The sequence below is a fragment of the Clinocottus analis genome, unplaced genomic scaffold (assembly GCF_023055335.1).
Source record: "Clinocottus analis isolate CAN_PGR_092001 unplaced genomic scaffold, fCliAna1.0.p SCAF_21, whole genome shotgun sequence".
NCBI lineage: Eukaryota > Metazoa > Chordata > Actinopteri > Perciformes > Cottidae > Clinocottus > Clinocottus analis.
In genome coordinates, this window is record NW_027175943.1 from 6,740,498 (window position 1) to 6,755,624 (window position 15,127).

General features: G+C 39.8%; 1 protein-coding gene across 5 annotated transcripts in view; it reads right to left on the minus strand.

The window, feature by feature from the left end:
* Positions 1-8,817, minus strand: part of elavl2 (ELAV like neuron-specific RNA binding protein 2) — a 32,063-nt gene extending 23,246 nt beyond the window's left edge. For 2 of the 5 annotated variants that reach the window (XM_068587671.1, XM_068587672.1), the window contains exon 1: positions 7,101-7,220. The gene's annotated coding sequence lies outside the window, so the exon portion shown is untranslated. Of the gene's footprint in view, positions 1-7,100; positions 7,221-8,387 lie in introns of those variants that run through there. The other 3 variants (XM_068587670.1, XM_068587669.1, XM_068587673.1) reach the window with 3 other exon arrangements.
* Positions 8,818-15,127: the final 6,310 nt, after the last annotated feature.

The following is a 15,127-nucleotide window of genomic DNA, read 5'->3' on the forward strand; positions in this document are numbered from 1 at the left end:
CAAGTACAAAGCACAGACATTGGCTATTGTCCAACTTGAGATAGTGCCACAAGGCAGAAATATTTCATTAGATAAACACTTGGAAGAGAAAGCTTGGCAAGATGCATCTCCCCAAAAATGTCATACAAGGCTTTCACTGTGTGCAGCCAGCCAGCAGCCTCCTCTTAGCAAAGGCATTTGAGTGCGGAGCATCTCGTTTCCCTAGTGGCCTTGCCTCACAGTTTTCATCAGAAACCAGCCCCGGATAAAGACCACAAGGTTCTTTTTTTGTTTTCCCATCATTACTTAGATAAACCCACCCACCTCCAGTTTTACTGCACTGTGCTGGCTGCCTTTTAGGACTCATTACAGTATAGCGTGTTTAGTTATTGGTACTCTCAGATCCCACAGCCTTCTCACAAGGGGGAAAAAGCCTCCGCACGCAATGCTGCTATGTAGAGAATACAGAGATTCACAATTTGAATAAAGTGAACGATTTCAACTTCACAGACGAGCTTCAGCCGAAGCTTGGTCATTACTTTACATGTTTGTTTACTTTAATACTTGAAGACTGGTACTATACTCATGTCCCATGTTTCCTGCGTCAACCTCTTAAGCTGCTGGCTCTGTTTTAGCAGCTTATTGATTTTGCTGATAAACTACATGAAAAAGTGACTTTCAGTGGGTGTTAGGAAGCAAAATGTCATAGCTAGAAATCAACTTGATAACATTTCAACTAAATTGTATTTTGTGTCGCCCAAAATCGCAAATTTGTCTCAACGGGCTTTACAATCTGTACACATAGATTTTATCAGCTGCAAAGCTAAAATGTACAAAACTAATTTAGTCATTTTGCACATTAATATTTGATTACGCATTGGTTGAAAAGGCCTTTGGCATCCCTTTTCTTTAGCCAGTCCATAAAACAATACAATGTAAAGGCCATTTCTTTAAAACATTTTTTATGGGATGAAAAGACAAGATACAAAGCTGTATTTTTTTTAAACTTCATCAATGAGGGGGAAATTCAGTAGGAAAAAGATTTAAAATGTCATCTAAAAAGATTTGCCCATATACAGATCCGACTGGGAGCCGAACTTCTCAAACATGAACCTGAAGCCAACAGCAAGATCAGCATGTACTGATGTGACACTGAGCACTTAAAGTGAGGAGGCACGCATCTCTGCTACGAGCTCCTCAGAGGATTAAATTGACCAAGTATGCGTGACAAGCTGCAGAGTGAAAAACTCCAAAGTGCACACACTGACATGCACGACCTGTCCTTGAAAACTAAAAGCCCACAAGTAACAGTTTAAAATACCCCAGTTGAAAACACAGATGTGACCAGTTGTCTACTCACACACAGAAGTGTGTGAAGGTGAATGTTAAAACATACAATGCTGTGAAATGATCCAGACTACCTATACCTTGAGAAAAAAATAACGTGAAATACAACATTAATTATGGTGACGTAATACGTTTGAGTTTCAGCATCAAACATGTACATGTTAAACAATTGTCTTTTGTAAAACAAAAACATGAATAGTCCCATATAGTCGTTAGAAGCCGTACTTGCAGTTGAACGGTCCTTTAACGGTTATGTTTATCAGAGTATGCACAACTGCATGTAAACAATATTAATGGAACAATCATTTTAGTCATTTTAATAGCTGAGAATGAATACTGTCCTTTTCAGAATATGGGGAAAAACTGAATATGTTGTGCATGTAAACAAAATATCAGTGGGTAGGGTTGAGAGCAAGTTAGTTATGCTGCAGCTCAAAACAGAGCCAGTCAGAATATTACTGAAAAGAGATGCAATACTAAATTATAAATCGGCAGTCTGCCTCCAAAGTAGAAGTGCATTTCCTCACCAAAAACAAAAAAAAAACATCTACCAGAGTCTGCCTGAAATACAATTCAGTTGGGTAGCTTGTATTGCTCAAGAGACTGCAGCACGTGTTAATCAATATTGACTCATTTTGACCAGAGGCAAGTTGTATTCTTTCTGATTTAATGCTGAACCAATGTAAAAACAACAAGTTGTCATTGCTTGTAAATAATCTCCAACTCGGTTATGATCAAATTAATTGCAGCCGTTAAAATTAAACCGTATTAATAAGTGTTAACTCAGAAGTACTTTGATTACTACCAACTAATCATTGCTAGATGTATTTTTTCTGAAAATGCCAAATTGTGTTGAGTGAAACTCTAAAACACCAGCAAAGGATGGCTTGAGCGTGAAACCTACTGTAACAGTAAATCATTTTCAGATACTGGCCAACCTGCCATTATATAAAAAGGTGTAAAGGCTGCCAATCATAGAAAAGGCTGACAGTGTAATGCTAAAGCTGGACTTAATATTAGATGCTATTGCCAGTGCGTACGAATAAGCCAACAGAAAGGACAAAAAGGCATACGTTGAAAATGGCAACATTTCAGGTCTGATGTTGCCTCATATGAACAAAGGATCCCAGTCTCTTTCACACAGTGCAGCATACAGCTTATTCATTTACCACCAGTATCAAAGTAATACTCGATATTCCAATATCCTGCCCAATATCCAAAGACCAGATATCGCCATCAGGACCCAAAAAGTTGTATCAATGCCGCTGGAGAACAAAGAAACTGTTTGCTGTAATTGTTTAGCACTGGGTTCATTGCTGAAATTGTAAAGCTTCAGTTTCTTCCTTGGTTATTTTGTCTAAAAGTCTTATGCTGTGGTCACACCAAAACGTGGCGCAAATTATTCACGCAAGTAGATTACATGCAAAGTCAACGCACAAATGCAAAAGGTTGCAAAGACGCAAATTTTCCACCGGGCGGCACGAATAGCGCACTTGAGGCGGGGCGAACAGAGCGTTGGAAGCGGCGCAAATTCGCACAAGTTGAAATTTCCCGACTCTGGTGAAAAATTTGCTTGACGCCGAGTTGCGTCAGCCAATCGCTGTTGAGAAGCTCCGCCCGTCATCACCGCCGTCGAATCAAACTGTAGCCGGTCCGCCTGTCATTCAGACACTGTTGTGGGAGTACTGATAATATATTATGAACCCACACCCGATGGCGTTTGATGTTCCGACTTTTTCCACAACAAATATAAAGAAGAACTAGTGGATATTTCCATGGTGGAAACGGTAACTAGTTATACAGCCATAAGCCAGACACAGCAGCTCCTGTAGGAATCGGTGAAATTCAACAAGCTGCGTGCGTTTACGGATGGTGTTACAAACCCCAATAAGAGGGCGTTTGATGTTTTAACGTTGTTGGGACTTCCACATCAAGTGTAACAGAAATAATGGTTATATCTTCAATATAAACTGACGCAGTAAAAAACACTTCGCATTTTGTGTGAACGCAGCACTAGGCTATTAGCCTTGCTTTGATTTGTGTGAATTTAGCAGCCAAGCCCCAAACACTAAATCTAGGAATGCACCGACACCATGCGCTTGCTCACAAAACTAATTCGATACAACTGCACCTGACACTACTACAACGTTGATCTCTCACCAGTTGAGCCTAAAGGAACGCCCAGCTGCAACAACCCAATGCAGAATCAGGTGAAATCTATCATTTAGCACCAACTGTATTTCAAATATATTTTCAAAAAAACAGGTAGTCCCCAGTCCGGTGGAGCAAGCAACCACAATGTTGCCAACGTCGTCATGGACATGTGCAGCCACTTTAGTTTCCACCACATCAATTAGTCTAGCTGTGAAGTTGTGTGACTTCCTGGCTTTCTCTCTGTGTTTCCACCAGTGTATTGAAAGCCCGACGAAATGTTTGCCAGTGTCCGGTCAAGGGAAATCGAAAGGGTGAGTGAAATAATGAGAATGAAACAGTAGAGTTATAGCTGTAAATGTAGTAGTGCAGTGTGTGTGTGTGTACAGTTTATTTATCAATATAGACCTACAACTTCTCAGGAGACCAAAGCCAAACATCTACGTCTTGCTTGCAGCCACCTGCTGAGCACTGTAGGTGGGCAGACCTTTAAAGTGGACCCAGTGGTTCTCAAGCCACTCATTTGAGTTGATCCATCTATCTATAGATATATATATCTATCTATCTATCTATCGATATCTATATATTTCTTTTAACTGACTAATTGATAGTACAGATAAACCATTATTTATTAACATCCCTACTGCAAACTATGCCGTTTGTAACAGACACCACAATGTTGAATGTTAAAATGTCCGCAACAGCTTAAATATACTACATACATACATTTACTTTGTTAAAGTCAGAATCATGTGATGAAAATAAAACATGTTTTGACGCGAGTTAGAATGTAATGGTATGATTAAGTACACAAAAACAAGCAATTGTAGTGGCATTGGTGCATTCCTAACTGAATCAGGGTTTAGGCATTACAATACAATCACTATGAGCTTCAGAGTGATTCAATAACAAAATTAAAAATGAATGTTTAGACACCACTAGGTTTATTTATGCTACATTGCTTCTCACCATCATAGGCTTACACAGTAAATCCGCCAAACACACCATATAACACCTATACAGAGCGTGTGATGTATAAAAGCTGCCGTGATAGGGTCAGGAACACTGTATTGCTGGCCTCCAGTAATGACTGACACACACACACACACACACACACACACACACACACACACACACACACACACACACACACACACACACACACACACACACACACACACACACACACACGGTCCTGTGCAGAATCCACAGACTAGATCAACTGCAGGGGAGGGGGGCTAAAGAGAAGAAAGGGGGATGGGCATTTAAGAAGGACAAAGGGGGCAAAATTGCCTTTTTTGCTTCATCCAACCACTGAATACGAACCCAGTTCTGACAGCAGCACCCATTGCTGTGCAGAACACAGCGACGTGGCCTTTGGAAGTTCATTCACTGTCCTGCATTTTAGTCCCTCTGTCAGCAGCCTTTATTTAGAAAGGCAAATGTGGGGGGCTCAATAATACATAAAGACAGCCTCTCTTATCTTGTGTCGCTCTCACAAGCACAGAGGGCTGCTGAAATTGTGGAAGTTGCATGGACACTGAAGAGGAAATGCCTCAAAGCAACATATATAAATATGAAAACAAGGACAACTCCCATCTATACTAAAGCTGGACTCAGGATGATATTCAATTTTGATTAAGATATTATCTTGTTATTTTGTCAGAACTGATATCAACTGATAGTGTTCTTTGAGTACCTTTAATGCACTATACAAATCAAATGTATCATCAAGTAACACTAAAATAGAATCACATTCAGGATTTAAAATATAATTTTTATATATATATATATATATATATATATATATATATATATATATATATATATAGTTTCAGTACTTTATTGACGCAAGTACTACATTTAAATTAGGTGATTGGACAAAAAGCAGCTAAGCCGACTACTTTATTATTAGGAACAAATCTTGCATTTCTAGTCTTTTAATCACATCCATATTATATCTCAGTTTTTACATAGTCAAACAAATATTTTTATGAACGTTACATTAAGAAACCACATGTAATTATCAGCATAGCTCAGCATGCAAAAGGTCCTAAACATATCCCTATAGTAATATTCAAACGTACAAATACCAGGAATCTAAACCCAAAGCCTGGTAGAGTATTTCACATTTAAACCCTCATCAAGAACCCCCATTACCTTTTAATAAGCTGTCCCTCCTCCATGCCCACAGGACCACAGATGTCTTGTGTGTCGGCAACCTTCAGGTAAATTAACTAGTCAAGCTTGCGTTTTGCTGCTGGCTCGACGATATGTAATCTTTTCATGAACTACCAACTGAAAAATTACTCACAGCAGAGCAGACTGTCAACTATAACTCAGATACCTATGGTGTCAGCATATTCACCTGCTACCAAAAAGCATAGGCACACAAAAAAATGCTAAAAAGAAAGAATATGCCTTTATTTATACTGTAGATAACAGTCCAACAACTGGTGCCATAGCCATTGAGCACTAGATCCACAATAAACAACCCTGTTCCTGAATCAGGAGTTGCATAAACGCCACAAGACAGCCTTTTTATTACCATTTAAAAGTGGACAGTTATACGTTCATTCGTATGTATAACCACATCACTTCCGATGACATCAGTTAGTAAACTATGACTACTGTCATTAATGGCAAACATCACATATAGCACATATGTAGTGGTAAAATAAAAATCAGATGCACTGTTAAAATAATGGCCATTATGTACACAGCAAACTACATACAATCATGTTGTAGTTCAGATTATTTCTTAAAGTATAAAGCAATAGATAACCAACACCAATTTATTTTTTTAAATATCACTTAAAAAAGTACACCTGCTGCACACAATGCATTCATCCATTTGTGTTAAAAAAAAATTGTCTGGATTAAAACCATTGCCATTTTAAAAAAGGCCAGCGGTGACCGTTGATCCCAGTTGAGTTGATAAAGGTAGGGCGTTCATGAAGCGGCTCGAGGGGTATAGTTGAGAGCTACATTGCTAATTGATTAATTTGTGACACCTGTGCTACTGCGGGCAATCTGCGCAACGAGACCAGCTGCGCCTGAACTCGGTTCATGCAAAGTGCAAATTACCGAGTTAATTCTCCCGGACCGGTGGCCTATAACCAAAAGCTAAACGGACAAAAATGGGTTAAAATAAATTGAGTTTAACTTTGTTTTAACTGCACCTCCATGCTAGTCCTAACTGTGGTTACACCAGCATGTGGCGCGGTGGTTTCGTCGACCGCGGTTCGGCGCAACCTAACGTAGTCCTGCGTTAACACCGCGTTTAAGGACCAACATTTGTGTTGTTAGTTTCTTATTACACAGGGGCACGTCTCAAATGTTAGCTAGCACCGATAGTTAGATAAGCACTTTCGACAACAGTAATGAGTCATGTTGGCTAGCTTAACTTCAGATGATACTGAGCATTGTAGTGTTGCGTTAAAACACTTATATTTCCATGAAGTTCTGCGAGCAATATGTCCGACCCGGTGGCTTGCAGGCCAGCTTTTGTTTGACCTTGCTAGCTAACGCCACTTGTTAAATGTCTTTATTTCTATGTGCATTTTCGGTATAGTTGAATTTGCCAGTTCATATTTCTGCACTATTTCTTTGTTGTGTCTTACCTTGAGGTGTTCACTCGGTGACACGGGTATTTAATGAGGTAAAGTCTGCAGACATCAAACTTTTGGTCGCAGTCTGCGCAGTTGAAAAGGGGGCGGTGGCGGGAACGCGGCCACCCCAAGTAAACTAATCAGACCCTCTGCCAATCAGCTGAGACCCCGTCTCAAACCCGGAAATACACTAATAAGTAATTGATTTGCTGCAGGTGTAACGCTATTTTAACTTCATGCTCCATAGCCCGAGGGGCATTTGGTCTAAACGGTCAATGCAAAGCACAAAAAACACAACAATGGATTTCCTGGAGCAGTGTCAGGGTGGTACCGGAGTCCCTGGTGTATTCAGGAGAAACCAACGGCATTACAACTCGTTTAATTCGATCCACTACGACATATTTAAAAGCACTGTTGAGCTCCACTACTATCTTTACAGGACAGACGTGTATTTGGCATCAATATATGCTTAGTATTACATGTGAATGCTGATCAGTGGCATTTTGCCTTAAAAGACGAGGATCCGAATTCAGAGTGATTTATTTGAGTGTATGAATTGTACGTTCATCTGCACTTTACAATTAACACCTGCATCTGAATTCAGAAAATTCCATACAAATATGTCTATGACAGCAGAACTTGGGACACGTCATCCGGCTACTCCAAGTAGCGCAACACAGGCTGAGCTTAACCTCTAGCTTTACTCCTAGAGTTACACTAAGTTACACCTCTACGCTATTTTAACTTTATATCGAAGAAGCCGTCCTTGTTGCATTACATATCCATATTAAAATGCAAGCTGTGATAAATAGCTCAGATGAAAAAAAAATCCATTATTTCAATAACTGATGTGCAATTCTCTGTCTAAAACAGTCTCGTCCAATATTTCCAACACAATAACGTGTTTACTTTGGATGCAGTAACATAACCGACAAATATGCGGATCCCACGTTTTCAGCACTCTACCAGGGCCTATATGTCTACACACAAGAGCACTAAATGCGTCCATGTCTTGAAATTCAGGAAGATTTTGAAATGAGCACATGTGCAGAGACAGCCTATTATCCACGTCGTAAGATATACCAAGGAACCGCGATTCAGAGTTGACAATCAGCCGTCATTGAAAACATGAAGACATCACGGTTATACTTTCCTACCGCGTTTGCATGCAATAAGACAGCTCGAGACTGCAGCGAATGAATGATCTGCTCCACACACTATCCCCAAAGAACTGACACAGGAGGAAATAGCGATTAAAATGCTTCAGTTGGATGAGCAAATGTGTAAAAAAGATCTTACCGTTTCTATAAATGAAAGTTATGGACGTCCTTTGGCAAAACAATCTCTCAATGAAACACCTGGCCAATAGCGTGTAAAAGGATGAATTCCGCTCTCTTAGTTAAAACTTGGAAACATAAAAGCCAAACACAAACAAGATAAAATGAGGAAATGAAATATTTATTAAATCAAAAAACACAGAAATGATTCCCCTTCAGCAAACGTGTGAAACAAAAAGGAAAAAAGAACAGAAGAAATAAAAGGAATCAAATCATTAAAAAAGCCGGCTTCTGCCTCTCTCGCTCTTTACAGGTGCGCCACACAAATACGCGACATCACTGAGTGGAAACCAATGCAAGGAGGAGGTTGTCTTTAAAAGGAAGATAGTCCTGCCGGCAAATATATAGGGCCGTATCACAGCATGCCTATACCTCTCCGCTCTCTCCGTTTCATCCATTCAACCTACACATGAACACGCATTGGACGCGGAAGTATACCCGAAGCTCCATCCTCCGCTTATGCACACAGCAGCTCTGTAATGCTATTGGCTCAAACGCGGTGCTCGTTGAGCTCAGCCGTCTTTCCGGATCTCAAGACGCCATTCGTCCTCGCCCCAGTCACTCAAATATTTCTTTCCTAAATATGGCATTTAAAGTCAAACATCGCCTTGCCGAGACACGCACGGTGCAGCGGGAGGGAGTAACGCCGTGGCTTGAGAGTATTCCGCTGCTTCTTTTTTTTTCTTTTGTCGCAAATGCGTTCCGCACCACATCGCCACAATGTCACCATCATCCAAGAAGAAGAAGAAGAAGAAGAAGAAAACAGCTGTATTGTATTTATATGTGTGCAGATGTCAAGCATTTGTTTTTATCTGGACGTTTTATTCCACTTCAGCCATCACACAAGACTCCGAATTATTACCCTAATAGGCCAACCACGCTCATCATCAACCGTGTTTTATTTTTGTGTTTTTCTTTTTTGCTGGATCATGCTCGCCTCACTGTCTGCGCCATTTCGGGCACACTCACATCATCATTTGTCAGGAACAAGGTATCCGGAAACCAGTGACTGATTTTGCAACGCCGTTTGTGTCGGTGCTGGAGGCAACTCCTCTGCATGCAGCAGCTTTCAGCACCACGGACAGCGCAGGTCTGCAGTACAGTAACTGTGGAGCAGCCGACATGCTTCCACTTGTCTGCCTCAGACACTTACAGTCAATGGTCAGCCCTAGATACACGACCTATAGGCTTGAAACAAAAAAGGTGGGCGTTCATTTGGGCTCCCCTGGCACATTTACAAACAATAGAAGACACTGGCCTTATGCCTTACTTGTAGTATCCTCACAGCAGTGTGAGGAGAGCACACAATGCACACTTTACAGTGGGAGTGGTAGCAGGCTTATCCCACGAGCATCTTTTGTCGACTTCTTTTAGAGGGTGGAGCAACAGTTGGGCTGGCAAGGGTACAAGTGAAATGGAAGATCGATGCTTTCAAACAAATAAGGCTGTACAGAAGCAGTGGCAAAAGACTATGAGCTCATAAACTCACTGCAGAAAACCTTAAGACCTGTATCACTATATATATATATATATATATATATATATATATATATATATATATATATATATATATATACATACATACATACATACATACATACATACATACACACACACACACACACACACACACACACACACACACACACACACACACACACACACACACACACACACACACACAGAAAATCAGTTAAGATAGTTTGATGTAGATGTAATTTTCTGGCTGAGACTATACGTAAAATTTGCATCTTACTCAAACATTTAAGGTTAAAATCAAAATCAGTCTTCTGAAAGGTTTTTCCAGGATTTACATCTTGATGACAGCATATGTTTAATTCCTGCTGCTCTAGTTTCCGGTTTTGGGGAAGTTATTCATGCCCACAAATATAAATTAGATGATTAGCATTTAGATAGCATATAATAATTCTTAGAATGAAAGAGAACATGGACCTTTTGCCCCTGCCTTTAATGGTGATTTCTGAAAGTGTGTCTTAAAATAATGTCAGGAAGACGTACTGGGTACGAAGATTATATTTTAAAGATCAGACACATGGCGGGCTCAATATATCAGGATAAATCAGTAATTCTCTGTGACTTGTTTCCAGGAACAGAATTGGAGTCAGCAAACTAACACCTAATCAATTGAACAAACTGACAAATCAACTCTTTCGCTTCAGGTACTGCTGGGCCTCTTCTTAAAGTTAGACTTACATTAAAACTAAATCTCCAGGGACATTATCACAGTCTAGCAGTCAATCATTTTGTCTTGCGGTTGGACAAATACAAAAAAAACTCTTTAAATGCTGGCGTATTAAATATTATGCTACTAGGAAGATTTCCCTACATGGCAACAATCATTAGAAAATCTTACCAGACTTCTGTAGTTTTGGTCCGTCACCATCTTCCTGTCAGGCCCTCACAGCATGATCCTGGCCGGCTCCACCACACCCAAGGAGCTGTAAGAAAACAACCATCTTGATTCAACCGAGGAGACAAAGAAGCCCAGTGCAGCATGGGAGACCGGACATGTTAGTCTGAGCTACTTCCATGTAGAAACACCATCAGAGTGGTCCAATGAAATATGAATTAGTGTGGAAAAAGTCATAATTAGAATGTATCACACATAGGAAGGGATTTAGCAGGTTCATCACATTAATGAATAAATAACAGTTCATTGTTGCCTTCTTCTTCTGCCTTTTCTTGCAGAATTGACAATTGCTCGTCTCTCTAAAAGTATTCAACCAGCAGTGTTTTGGGATGCATTCATTACATATTCAATGCTAATAAGAGACTTTAACAGGCACAAAACTAGAAGTAGGCACAAATGCATTTATTGACCTGGGACTGTTTATATTTGTTGTCTAGATTAATTCAACGTCCTGTTATATTACTCACAACAGCACTTGCTGGGGTGGACAACAGTTTCCTGACCACACCCATGATGGACTGTGCCAGGGGTGTGGCCTGAAAGGAATGACATTAGCGCACTATGACAGAATGAAAAAAGGCAAACCCATATTATATTACTTATAGCAGGATAAAGAAATCAAAACGTACTCAAAGCGAGAATGAAGTAAACACAGAATGATCTTTGGACATTTGTAATCAGGTGAAAGACAATAATCTAAGGGGATTTTGGCTACAAGAACCGTACAATCATCTGGAAGTAACAATTATGTCATGCTGATGTGCTTACTGGCCACGAGCAAAAAGGTGCCAAACAGATCCATCAGGGGACTCTTTACTGTAAAGCAATATAGCTCTAATGGAGAGAAAGCCCGAGCATCCAAACCTGACGGTGGATCATGTAGCCATCTATATTTCAGATCCACAAATATGAACTAATGCGTAATGTGTACACCTCCTTGGAGGGAATGTAGATCAATGCCGGAGTCGTTCACATAGTCCATCTCTGAAATTTAGCGCGGCCGGGTCTCAAGCCGTTCGAACGATAGGGATCAGGAGCATTCGTTTGATAATAATTAGGCGTTGGCTCCTCACAGTAGGGGGCGCTCTTTTCAGCCTGATTGACATGCTGGAAATCACAAAATATCCATAAATACTCATGTGGTCTGTCGCTAATCTGGTACACAAGGTAGGAACAAAAGAAGTCAAGGGAAGAACAAAAGAAGTCAAGGGAAGAACAAAAGAAGTCAAAATAAAGGGTAAGAAGAACAAAAAAATCGCATCGTGGAAACTACATTCATCCAAATAATGTACTTTGTACTTTTATTTATTTCCATGCTAATTTATATTTCTACTATATTCAGAAAAAATAGACAGACTGTTCAATGGGAGATTTTTGAAAGTGGAGTATTTTCAAGCTGTAGTAGAGTTTTACTTATTTAAAAGTTCCTAATAGTTATCCAACACTGCACACCGAAAATAAAAATGCATGTAATTAATTCAAATGGCAGCCTTTAGCAAAGTGAATGAAAATTACAACCCTCCCAGTCATGTTCTACTGCTGATGAAAAATGCATTATATTATTACAAATGTGCTTTATTTTGCACTAATGAAGCAACACAATAATAAAATAAACTACCTCCAGACACAAGGAACTGGTATGTTCATAAAATCTTCCCACCTCCATCCTCTCATCTCTCAGCTCATTGTCAACCTGCAGAACTGACCCAGTGGGCTCCACCTCCTGCTATTAAATGTCAAGGGTTAGAGCTCTTCCCCTCACACTTACTGGCAACATGTGAGGTTGACAGGTCAGCATTTTATCAGACACAGCCGTTCTGGCTCTCCAATGGATTAAGCAAAGGGACTAAGACGTCAATAATGGTTCCTTTGAGACATTAATGCTCCTCGTGCTCGTGCCTCTTGTGCGACAATGGTCCCAGTGTTGCACGGAGGTGATTATTAATGCTCCCTGATGGGACTGGACAACAATTTGTCGAGATGAGGTTGCTGAAAGACTGTAAAAGAGGGTAATAAGCAAAACCTCAGTCAAATATCTCTTTGAATGTCTTTTCATCTTTTAGCCCAAGGATTGCTATAATCAGACAGAAGTGTAGAGGCAGAGGCTCTCTTAGGGGAAAAACTACAGCTTTGCTCAATTATTTCTTAGCATCACTGTTTTACATCTCCATTTCATTTAAATTAAAATGAATAGGGCCATGCAACATTTTTTAAGAACTCCCATGTTGCACACCTGGCTTCAGTACATTTGGTTTGACACAATGTCAACCTACTTAATCATATTTGTCAAGTCATTGGAATTAAATATCTCAGTTTGTGTATGCAAATGAGGTTTGAATTCTGCTAAATGTCTGTTCGCAATTCTGAAGCACACTATTCTCGTATGGAAACTTCATTTATTTCTAATTTAAATCAGACTGTATGGATCTCTGTGTTAGTGTCATTGTTTACATGAAGAAAAAAAAAAGATGAATTGGTGAACTACATCGATGGAAACTGCATACGACACACACAAGTCAGACAGGTCACAGTGGGAAGTCTTCAAGCAATAGATTAATTCAAAAAGCCTGCCTTAAGTCAATAGAAGGGAAGCGTTACAATATACCCCTATTTAATAAAACATTAAATTAGAAACCAAAAATGAAGTCACGAAATGTAATACAAATAAAACAGGATGCTATACATTATGCCAAAAACAAAACCCTTACATCAGAATACAGCATTAAAAAAAGTGCTACATTTCATGCAAAAATACTTTCGAAATCACTCGGTGGAACAACTCCTTCACCTGTCACTCAAAACACATTTTAGGCTAAACAATGCCAAACAGGGAATCACCTTCACATTGGCGTTAGAATCAATGGAAAACACTACTTTAGGTAAAGAACAACGTTCTAGTAACACACACTCGGTAACACATCTTGGTCCAGTCTCAAACAAGCTGCCCTGGACCATCAAAGTACAAATGCTGCTGCTTGATGGAAGCATGCACATCATAAGCACGCTTGCATTTTACTAAATACTGGAAGCTTTGAGTTGGAGGTTCTGCTTCTCATGCTTTCTTTTTTGATACAATTTATCAATCGTAGGCCCGTCTTGGATACAAAAATGCTCCATTCAAAGTAGCTTAGCACACTTTAAAAACTGTAGATGAAGCACTTTTCATGTAAGCATCGAAGGAGCAAAGCACAAAAAAAAAGAACAAACAAAGAACGTCAAAACTCAAACCGAGAAGAACACGATCTCTTAATGTCTTTGCTCTTGTGATGCTAATGTCTTGCTGTCATGTCACCTGCTTTTAACGCTGAAACCTTAGGGGGGCTGAGATCACTACCCCTTTTTGTATATTTCCCAATGGAATTAGAGGTTGATGCTTGTGCATGATGTCATTGATTGTAGACCATCCAATATGGGTTCCTGCTGGGAAGCTGGAGCTCCCACTGTGACTGTTAGCGCTATGTAATGCAAGACTGGGTGATGTCACTGCAGGACCACGGGGACCATAGAGGCACACATGTAATGTGTCATGGCAGGAGATGATGCATTATACATATTAATATGGAATAAAGGTCACATGGGCTTTATGAAAAACATTATTATTTAGAGTATAGTATAAAGTATTTCATTGTTTTACATGGCACTATGCCACAGTGTATGTCAAAAGTAGGGTACACTGGGGGTTTTGGATATTTCTTTGGGTTTAGCTTGTTTTGTGATATTTAACCAATTCAAGTTTCTTCGTTGGCCACAGAGACATATTAGATGAAGAAGGCTAGAGGGAGCATTATCAAATGCATCAAATCCTTCAGAAAACATTTGAAAAGAGCAGCTGTGAGTAGTTTTGCCATTTTGTTTTTATGCCACAACCATAGCAAATGAATAATTCTGATGAAAGAACCTGAAAGTGTATTGGCATATATGTTCTCTCTACCTCTCAAACAAACCAAATCAACAGCAGTCACTTTGTCTACTGAACAAAAATGGGACTTTTATTGAAACGCTGCTCCAATGTGATTAAAAAAAAAAGCCCTTAAAGCAACAGAAACCAAATAAAACCTGAAAACATTTTCTTTCATCTCGTTCCTTGGGGAAATACTGCTTGCGGTAGAACAGAGCGAGGTTTCGGATCTCTGAGAAAATAGGGCATGAAATCTCAATTAGATGTGTCAAGATCCTGGGAAATTTCAATGCCTTTTTTCTTTTTCTTTTTACAAACACTTGTCTCTGGGAGACACTGAGGAGCGCTTGACCACCCAGTTCTCCATTCTCCT